The sequence below is a fragment of the Nannospalax galili genome, unplaced genomic scaffold (assembly GCF_000622305.1).
Source record: "Nannospalax galili isolate Female #2095 unplaced genomic scaffold, S.galili_v1.0 scaffold646, whole genome shotgun sequence".
In the NCBI taxonomy this organism is placed as follows: Eukaryota; Metazoa; Chordata; class Mammalia; order Rodentia; family Spalacidae; genus Nannospalax; species Nannospalax galili.
Window position 1 is genome coordinate 1,437,931 of NW_008355279.1, and position 10,232 is coordinate 1,448,162.

Below are 10,232 nucleotides of genomic sequence, written 5' to 3' on the forward strand. Positions count from 1 at the left end.
AAAATGTTATTCCTCAACTTAAAAGGGGGGGATCAAAATCATAGCTTCTGACCTTAATTCTATAAAAATCCAAACAAAAAAAAAACCAAAAAATTTAAAAGTACTAAGTCCAAATAATCCTAATAATATGTCAAAGAAATGAGAGATCCTGGACATAAAGACTAGATTCTTCTAAAATGCATAATAAGCTAATGGGGTTTACATGCATATCGGCAGTAGAACAAAACTGTAGTCAGAATAACCAGAGAAGTCACTTCCTTTCTAAGTTGATTTGCATATTCTGAAAATGGATCGAACATATACTGTCCCAGAATTATTAAAGATCAGGAAATGTATCAGGAAACCTCAGTATCTGGCACATGACGCTTAATAATTTTGAGTTTTAATAGTAATAACAACTAACCGTCTTATAAAATGAAAGGGAACGATCTCTAGCTCCATTCAACTCTGAAAATCTCCTACTATATTTCTTTATTTCATTAGCAAAGGAAAGAAGACCAAATCCTATGCAGATGATTCTTTCTTAATACCATATTGATAACTTCACCTTTTTTCTTTCTTTGTTTCTTTCTTATATTTTAAAATGTGTATTCTGGGCTAGAGGGATGACTTAGCTGTTAAAGGCTCAAGCTTACAACCTAAACATAAAACATATATTTTAGTCAAGGATCCATTTTTCTTCTCTTACCAGAAAGAAGACTATAACCTTAAAATATAATGAAGACACTACACTAAGCAAGCTGTGCCATCTTACTCAGATACTGGTGGTAGGGATTCAAACATGAGCAATAGAAAGGCTAGTACAACCCAACCCTACACACTTGCCCAGCAATATAATATGGGTCTGTTGGAGGAAATATAAGGGTTTTTTTCTTTTGTCAGATTACTATCTTATATAAAAATTTCAGGTTGGTAAGGCCATACTACGCCGCACCTACCAGGTAAGCAACTGCAGCAGCAAAAGCAGAATCCAGGGCAATGCCAGCAGTTCCAGCCCATTGCTTTACTTTTTGCTGACGCATCATGGTTATTATGCTCAAGAGTACATCTCCAGATAATCCACAGAGCAAAGATAGATCCAAACTAACTAAACAGGAGAGCATGGATAGTCTGCCAGGTTGTCAGCAAAAAGTGCTGCACCAAAACCAGAGCCTAAACCAAGAAAAACATCTGCTAATAAAGTAGAACAAAGATTAGCAGAGGCAGTGAAGGAGGAAAAGCAGGAAGCTGGAAAGGAAGATACCAGCACCATCTGAAAATGGTGACACTGAAGTTGAAGAAAGACAGGAAACTCAAAGTACAGGTAATGAAGGAGAACGAACAGCCATGAAAAACTGATGCTGATGTTCTGTTCGACTTGAACAACTTTTAATAGCTAAAATTTTCACTATTTTGTTAATGCTAATTTTTACAATTCTAATAGCTGGCCTCTCGTTTTCTCCCTCTCTCCCTCTCTCAAGCCATTTTAAAACAAATTTCCATCATTCAAGTGAAATAAACATTAATTTAATATTGGAAGTTATATATAAAATTGATTCAACATTTCATGTCCTTGTTTTAAAATTTCAAACCTGTGCATATTGTGATATTTTTACTGGGCATATTTTAATTTTTCAGTAATCAGTAACATTGTATGTAAGTTGTATGTGATTGTTTTATGAAACATGGATAATCAAGGTCACCTGCTATTTTTGGTTTAAACTAAAAGGGTTTTGCCAGACATAGTGGCTCACCTATAATTCTAGCACTTGGGGGCCTGAAGCAGGGCTGCCTTGAGTTCAGACTAACCTGGGCTACAGAGGTGTTTTCTTTAAAAAGGGGGGGAAAACACTCATCTGTAATAATTTAATCACATTCAAAAATTAGTATTCTTACAACAATCAGTATCTATGCTTAGAAACAATTTATTATTAAAACTAGATAAAGTAGAAAAACATCTATTTGGAGATAAAGACACTTGTCAAGAAATCTAAGAACATACATTACATGGAATGCTCATGAGTCAAGGTACATTCAAGAACACAAACAAAACAAAACAACACAACAAAACCCTTGCAAACCCGGGACTTTGGTAAAACCATACATGTTATCTTCTTTTCTAAAAATATATTATCCATCACAATAAAAAGTTTTTCAATCTCTACAATATGGCTGCCTAACAAGACCTGCATAATGACAACTGTTGACATGCCAACATGGAAGAGGAAATTTCATAAGTTCCCACCTCTAGATGAAGAGCTACAGGCTCAGGGAAGGGGAATCAGTTTTCTCGAGGGATGAGCTCCCTGATAAGATATCTAATCCCAATCTAAACATGTGTTGTACACATGCACATTGCTAAATGGACTTAGTGCATTATATAACATATTTATGAATGTATGTATATGTAACAATAATAATGAAAGAGGATAGGAAATTGAGAGGGAGTGGGGTAAAGCTCTGAGGGGGGAATGGGAGGGGTATAAATGGTGCAAATACAATACTTATGTATGAAAATCTTGAAAAATAAATATTAAAAATAAATGTATTTTACGACTTAAAAAGAATCTTTAAAATTAGAAATCATAATTACCTGCTCTGATTCTGTAAGAATACAAACAAAAGAAAGTAAAAAACAGAAAAATAAGGGATGGAGAGATGGCTTAGCAGCTAAGAGCAATGTCTGCTCTTACATGCAGAGGACCCAAGTTCAAGTCCCAGCACCCACATGGTGGCTAACAACTATCCATAACTCCAGTTCCAGGGGAATATGATGCCCTCTTCTCACCTCCACAGGCATTGCATGACATGGGTGCACTTACATATATGTAGGCAATAACATTCATACACATAAAATGAAAATAATAATTGTCTTTTGAGACAGGGTCTCCCTGTAGCCCTACCTGTCCTGGAACTCACTATGTAGACCAGGTTAGCCTCAAACTCACAGAGATCTGCCTGCCACTGCCTCCCGAGTGTTGGGATTAAAGGTGTGTGCCACCATGCCTGGCATTAAATAAAATATTTTTTAAAAGAAAGTATTAAGTAGAAATAACCATAATTTTGCACTAAAGAAATGAGTGCTCCCAGGGGCTGGAGAGATAGCTCAGTGGTTAAGAGCACTAGCTGCTCTTGCAGAAGACCCAGGTTCAGTTCCTAGCACCCACATGGCAGCTAACAACTGTCCCTTAACTCCAGTTCCAGGGGATCCAATGCCTTCTTCTGACCTCTGTGGGTATTGCACAGCAGGGATGCACTTACATACATTCAGGCAATACACTCATACACATAAAATATACTTAAAATTAAAAAGTAATAGCCAGGTGTAGTGGTACATTTCTTTAATCCCAGCACTCGGGAGGCAGAGGCAGGCAGATCTCTGTCTACATTAGTGGCCAGCCTGGTCTATACAGTGAGGTCCAGGCTAGATGGGGCTATGGGGGGAACCCTGTCCCAAAAAGAACAACAAAAAATTTTTTTAAATAATAAATGTTTTTTAAAAAATAAAATAAATGAGGAAATGAGTGATCTACACCAAATACAAAAATTTAGAGGCTTGCACGTTTATTGAATGAGCACTACCAGAAAGATATAATCAGATACAGCTTCTTCATTGTCCTCTTAAATTTATCCAGCAAGGAAACAGTTCCCTCTGTCACTGAATGAGCACTTTAGCAGGCCCAAATGATCTTTTTGTCAGCATTAAATAGCAGAACACCTTTAGTCACTCCAACAAGCCAGCCTTCATTTAGTAATCAAATCTTTCCCCCAAACCCAGGGTTGGGATGAACTGGAGTCCGCTGGTACCCATATCTCCCCAACCCCAGCTGTTAATTCTCTCCAAGGTGGGTGTGGGAGAAAGGGAGGCTGTGGAAGGAAAGTAAAGGGATTACACTTTCAGCGATTCTGCCAAAAACCAGTTCTGATAATGTTTGAAGATGACATTTTTTCACATTTTTTGTGGGTTCCAAGTTCCTTTGCCTGTAACTCCACTGACATGGGTAATTCATCTTCCTGGCTATCCGGCTCTCATTCAAAAGTCTCACTGTCCATCTAGGCAGTCTATTTGGGCAGAAGTCAAAACCTGCCCTGGGGTTGCTTCTCTCCCTCACTAGGTCTGTCTCTGATTTGCAGGAAGCACTCACATAGCCTTTTAAATCCCAACACAGACACCTCCTGCTGTATAGTCTTTGCTCTTGATGTGAGAGCAGGTGGCTAGCAACAGCTCTCTGTTGGATTTCTCAGGGAGCTAATCCCAGTCCTCTGTGCTCTCCACAGAGGTTTGCTTTTTTATTTTTATTTTTATTTTTATTTTTAATTTTTATTTATTTATTTATTTTGGTCTTTTTGAAGCAGGGTCTCCCTGTGGCCCCAGCTGTCCTGGAACTCACTATGTAGACCAGGCTGGCTTTGAACTCACAGAGATCCACCTGCCTCTGCCTCCCAAGTGCTGGGACTACAGGCGTGCGCCACCATGCCCAGCTATTTTTATTTTTTTTATTGAATTTGTGTATATTTCATACAAAACATATCAATCAAGTTTAATCATCTTTATATCCCCTTCCCCACTGGCATGCTCCTGTAGCCCCCCCCCAACTGGAATTCATACATTCTGTCATTTGTATTAAGGCCTATTGTGTCAAGTTAGTGTCCCCAGACATTCCTCAGTACAAGTTCATCTATTTACCAAGGTCTAATCAGCCTATCTAGAGTCCCTCGCTTTAGGAAGATCAGCTCTTCCTCACCCAGCAGTAATCAGTTGCCAATACTTATTCAACTAAGATTGGGGCCTGCTGTTTGTTTCCCCAGTTCTATGCTGGGTTTCTGCCTCCTTGAGTTTGCATGGGTCTTACAGAGGTATTCTTTAATCTCTAACTAGCCCTTTAAAACCTCTTTACTATATAACAAGTGCAGGAGCATGTAGCCTACACTTCTTCCAAGGGTAGGGAGAAGAAGCCATAACGTAAATTTCTTACTCCTCACAAAATGTTCTTTCTCAACCAGTTAAGCATCCTTCCTGAAAGTTTTAAAGCTTCTAGTTCTACTTTAAAGCTACACCACAACCCCTGAACACTTTCTTTGAAATACCATATGAAATGTGTCACTTCTAAATTCACATTATTGTAGAGTAGTGCCTCTGCTGAAATTCCAGTAGAACATTCTGCTAAAATGATAATTAGCAACTGTATTAGTCAGGGTTCTCCAAAGAACCAGAACCAGTAGAATGAATATATATGTATACAGATTTATCAGCTTAGCTCACAGGATAGAGTCTGAGTAGTCCAACAATGGCTGCACCACACAGGAGAGGCTGAGAGTCCATAGTTGCTCAGTCCACGAGGCTGGATGTCTCAGTAGTCCCAATCTGGTGCTGAAGGTCTGACAAATTCCAAAATATCAGCTAATCTTCAGTCCACAGCAGCAAGACGAACTCACCAGTGAGAGAGAAGGCAAGCAGCAAGAAGCCAGGCATTCTCTTCTGCCATGGCCTTGTACATGGGCTGCCATCAAAAGGTAACACTCACATTTAGGGTGTGTCTTCCAGCTTCAGATGATCCAATCAAGAAGATCTCTCTCATTTCAGTAAATCCCAGACCCAGTCAAGTTGACACCCAGGATTAGCCATCACAAGTCCACCCTTGTCAACCTGATACCCAATAGCATCGTTCTATGTCATGCTTAATTTTCAAATGAAAAAAATGTTGAGGTCATAATTTCACCTAACATGATATAACTATCCCATCATACAATGACCAATGCATTATATATCTTAGAGTAGGTGATAAGGTCTTTGAGGAATGCTTAGTCCTTTAGTATCTCATAACCCAATATAATCATACAGGTTCACAACACTTAACCACTTAACACTTATCTCAATTACACATTCAAAAAAACAATAACTCAAGTATCTGCTTAACATATGTATACATGCACAAGCCTATTAACCAAATAAGACAAGAATACTCATGTCAATTACAATCCACGGTTCTGCAACTGGTCACGTGGCCTAAGTTGGTATTTGTAACTACCTTCCTCTACTACCCATTCTGTATTTCCTCCACCATCAGCAAGCACCTCTGGAGGTCTTGGCTCTTTCCCTGGAGGAGTGACCCATACTTTCATCCCTGAAGGGTCTGGGCCATTTGTTGTAGTGTCTGGATTGGGTTGTTGCAGTGTCCCATTGACCTTAATCACAGCACATGGTAACACCAAAAGTCACCCTAAGGAATCTCCTGCCTTCCAGATATAATCTTCATTACCTCCATTGTGGAGAATAAGTCCAATTTCCCCCTGGTAGTCTGGGTCAATCACACCTCCTAATACTGTTATTCCTTTCTTAGCCTGCTGACTTAAGGGCATCAGAAGCCCAAAGTGTCCAGGGGGAAGTCTTAGCTTCCAGTTCAATGGAATGTTTGTGGTGTCCCCTGGCAGAAGCACTCCCTCCTCTGGAACCAAAACATCCAAGCCAGTAGAGTGCAAAGTCGAGGGTACAGGAAGCAAAAATTTTCGTAGAGGGTCACCAGGGGTGATAGTGAGTGGAATCATTCCCACTTCCACCCCTTGATTCCTGGACCTGTGAATCCTGGCTATAGTAGAAACTGTACCATATCTTGGACACTGATTCCAAGCCTTCTGGAGGACCCTGCCCCAGCCCTCCAGGCTATTGCCACCTAATTGGCACTGTAACTGTGTCTTTAAGAGAACATTCCATCGTTCTATCAAGCCAGCTGCTTCAGGATGGTGGGGAACATGGTAAGACCAGTGGATTCCATGACCATGGGCCCACTGTCACACTTCTTTGGCTGTGGAGTTCCCTGGTCAGAAGCGATGCTGTGCGGAATACCATGACAGTGGATAAGGCATTCTGTAAGTCCCTGGATGGTAGTTTTGGCAGAAGCATTATGTGCAGGAAAGGCAAATCCGTAACCAAAATAAGTGTCTATTTCTGTAAGGACAAAATGCTGACCCCTCCAAGATGGAAGTGGTCCAATGTAGTCAACCTACCACCAGGTTGCAGGCTGGTCACCATGGGGAACAGTGCCATATCAGGGGCTCAGTGTTGGTCTCTGCTGTTGGCAGATATGGCACTCAGCAGTAGCTGTAGCCAGGTCCACTTTCAAGAATGGGAGTCCATGCTGCCGAGCCCATGCATAAGCTCCATCTCTTCCACCAGGGCCACTTTGTTCATGGGCCCATTGAGCAATTACAGGGATAGCTGAAGAAAGAGGCTGACAGTCCACAGAGCAGGTCATCCGATCTACTTGATTATTGAACTCATCTTCTGCTGAAGCCACTTTTTGATGAGCATTTACATGAGACACAAGTATGTTCACATCCTTTGCCCATTTGGAAAGATCTATCCACATACATCTTCGCCAAATGTCTTTCTCACCAATTTTCCAATCATGCTCCTTCCAAGTCCCTGACCATCCAGCCAAACCATTGGCTACAGCCCATGAATCAGTATATAATCGCACTTCTGGCCATTTCTCTTTCCAAGCAAAATGCACGACCATGTGCGCTGCCCGAAGTTCTGCCCACTGTGAAGACTTTCCTTCCCCAGTGTCCTTCAAGGTTGTTCCAGAAATTGGCTGTAATGCTGCAGCTGTCCACTTCTGAGTAGTGCCTGCATAGCATGCAGAACCATCTGTAAACCAAGCCCTAGTCTTCTCTCCCTCAGTCAACCAATCATAGGGCACACCCCATGAAGCCATAGGTGCATGCTTGAGAACAGGAAGCATTGTAAAAGGAGTAGGAACCATAGGCATTTGGGAAACTTCTTCATGTAACTTGCTTGTGTCCGATCACGTATATACCATTTTCATTCGAAATGGATTGTTGCTGTGCACAGCCTACTTTATGGCATGGGGGGTCAGATAATACCCAGCTCATGATGGGCAGCTCCGGTCGCATGGTGACTTGGTGGCCATTGTCAAACGTTCAGTTTCCACTAAGGCCCAATAGCAGGCTAAGAGCTGTCTCTCAAAGGGAGAATAGTTGTCCACAGATGAAGGCAAAGCCTTACTCCAAAATCCCAATGGCCTCCGCTGTGATTCCCCTATGGGGGCCTGCTGGAGACTCCAAACAGCATCTCTATCTGCCACTGATACCTCAAGCACCATAGGGTCTGCTGGATCATATGGCCCAAGGGGCAAAGCAGCTTGGACAGCAGCCTGGACCTGTTGAAGGGCCCTTTCCTGGCCAGGCCCCACTCAAAGGTAGCTAGCTGCCTTTTGAATCACTTGATATATGAGTCATAGTAACACACCCAGATGAGGAATGTGCTGCCTCCAGAATCCAAACAGGCCCACCAAGCCTTGTGCTTCTTTCTCGGTGGAGGGAGGGGCCGAATGCAACAACTTATTCTTCACTTTAGAAGGAATGTCTCTGCATCCTCCATACCACTGAACTCCTAGAAATTTCACTGAGGTAGAAGGCCCTTGAATTTTGGTTGGATTTATTTCCCACCCTCTCATGCACATATGCTTAACCAACAAGTCAGACTGTCTGCTACCTCCTGCTCACTGGATCCAATCAGCATAACATCATCAATATAGTGGACCAGTGCAATATTTTGTGGAAGAGTCAGGCAATCAAGATCCCTTCGAACCAAGTTATGGCACAGTGCTGGAGAGTTAATATACCCTTGAGGCAGGACAGTAAAGGTATACTGTTGGCCTTGCCAGCTGAAAGCAAATTGCTTCTGGTGGTCCTTATGAGCCGGTATCAAGAAGAAAGCATTTGCCAAATCAACAGCTGCATAGCAGGTACCAGGAGACGTATTAATTTGCTTGAGTAAGGAAACCACATCTGGTACAGCAGCTGCAATTGGAGTCACTACTTGATTAAGTTTTCAACAGTCAACTGTCATTCTCCATGACCCATCTGTCTTCTGCACAGGCCAAATAGGAGAGTTAAAGGGAGATGTTGTGGGAATCACCACCTGTGCATCTTCCAAATCCTTGAAGGTAGCACTAATTTCTGCAATCCCTCCAGGGATACGATACTGTTTTGGGTTCATTATTTTCCCTGGCAGAGGCAATTCCAGTGGTTTCCATTTGGCCTTTCCAACCATAATAGTCCTCACTCCACAGGTCAGGGAACCAATGTGGGGATTCTGCCAATTCCTAAGTATATCTATCCCAATTATACATTCTGGTACTGGGGAAATAACCACAGGATGAGTTCGGGGACCCACTGGACCCACTGTCAGTTGGACTTCAGCCAAAACTCCATTTATCACCTGACCTCCATAAACCCCTACTTTAACTGGAGGGCCATGGTGCTTTTTAGGGTCTCCTGGAATCAGTGTCAACTCAGAACCAGTATCCAATAGGCCATGGAAAGTCTGATTATTTCCTTTCCTCCAATGCACAATTACTCTAGTAAAAGGCCTTCTGGGGAAGGATAGGTGAGAGGTGAACAGCATAACTCTTTGGCACTGTAACAAGGTCCTTCCTCAAGAGCACCCAGCCTTCCCTTCATTCAGGGGGTTCTGGGTCTGTAAACTGTCTGAAGTCTGGAAACTGGTTGACTGAGTGAGATTCTCTATTACTACAATCCAATACTGACTTCCTGTCATTCGTCCTATAGCTTTTCTGCTTATACAGATCAAATAAAAACTTAGTAGGCTTCTTATGTATGTGGTCCCTGGAAACACCATGATTGAATAGCCAGTACCACAGGTCCATTTGAGTCATGCCATTGTAGGTATTGATTTGCCTTTGCCACCCATTAAGATAAGTACACACCTTGTCTTTGGTAATTCAATACTGCCACCTGACCCCCTACTCCGAAGTTCTGTTACACCTATTATATTTACATTTAATTTATGCAATCGAGCAGCAGCATCTCCAACTGTAAGATTTGGCATAAGGAAAAGAGCAAAAACAAAGCTCTTCAAATGTTCTGGTGTCTTTCTCAGTACTTTCCATCTTATAAAAATCAGTAAAAGGCATTTCCTCTGGGCCCTCCCATTGTGGAGGATTTGGTGTTGCACTGCGAATCCACTTGAGCATACCAATTTACCTGAGCCTTACAATCCCTTCATCAACACTAAGCCAAGGGATATCAGGTATCTCCAGCTCTCTGTCAGTAGGCCATCTTTTGATAAATACCTCAGCCAACCAATCAAATAAACTTTTAACACCCCTTTTAACTATATGAGCTTCCATATTAAACCTAGAATCTCCAGTCAGGGGGCCCATGTCAATAAACTCAGCCTGATCCAATTTTATGTTCCTTCCACCATT

General features: G+C 41.8%; 1 protein-coding gene and 1 pseudogene across 2 annotated transcripts in view; one reads left to right on the forward strand and one right to left on the reverse strand.

Annotated features, from left to right (window-relative positions):
- Slc16a10 (solute carrier family 16 member 10) overlaps positions 1-10,232 on the reverse strand; it is a 133,346-nt gene that overhangs the window by 42,327 nt on the left and 80,787 nt on the right. The gene's annotated exons all lie outside the window — the stretch shown is intronic.
- LOC103749569 lies at positions 1,018-1,339 on the forward strand (annotated as a pseudogene).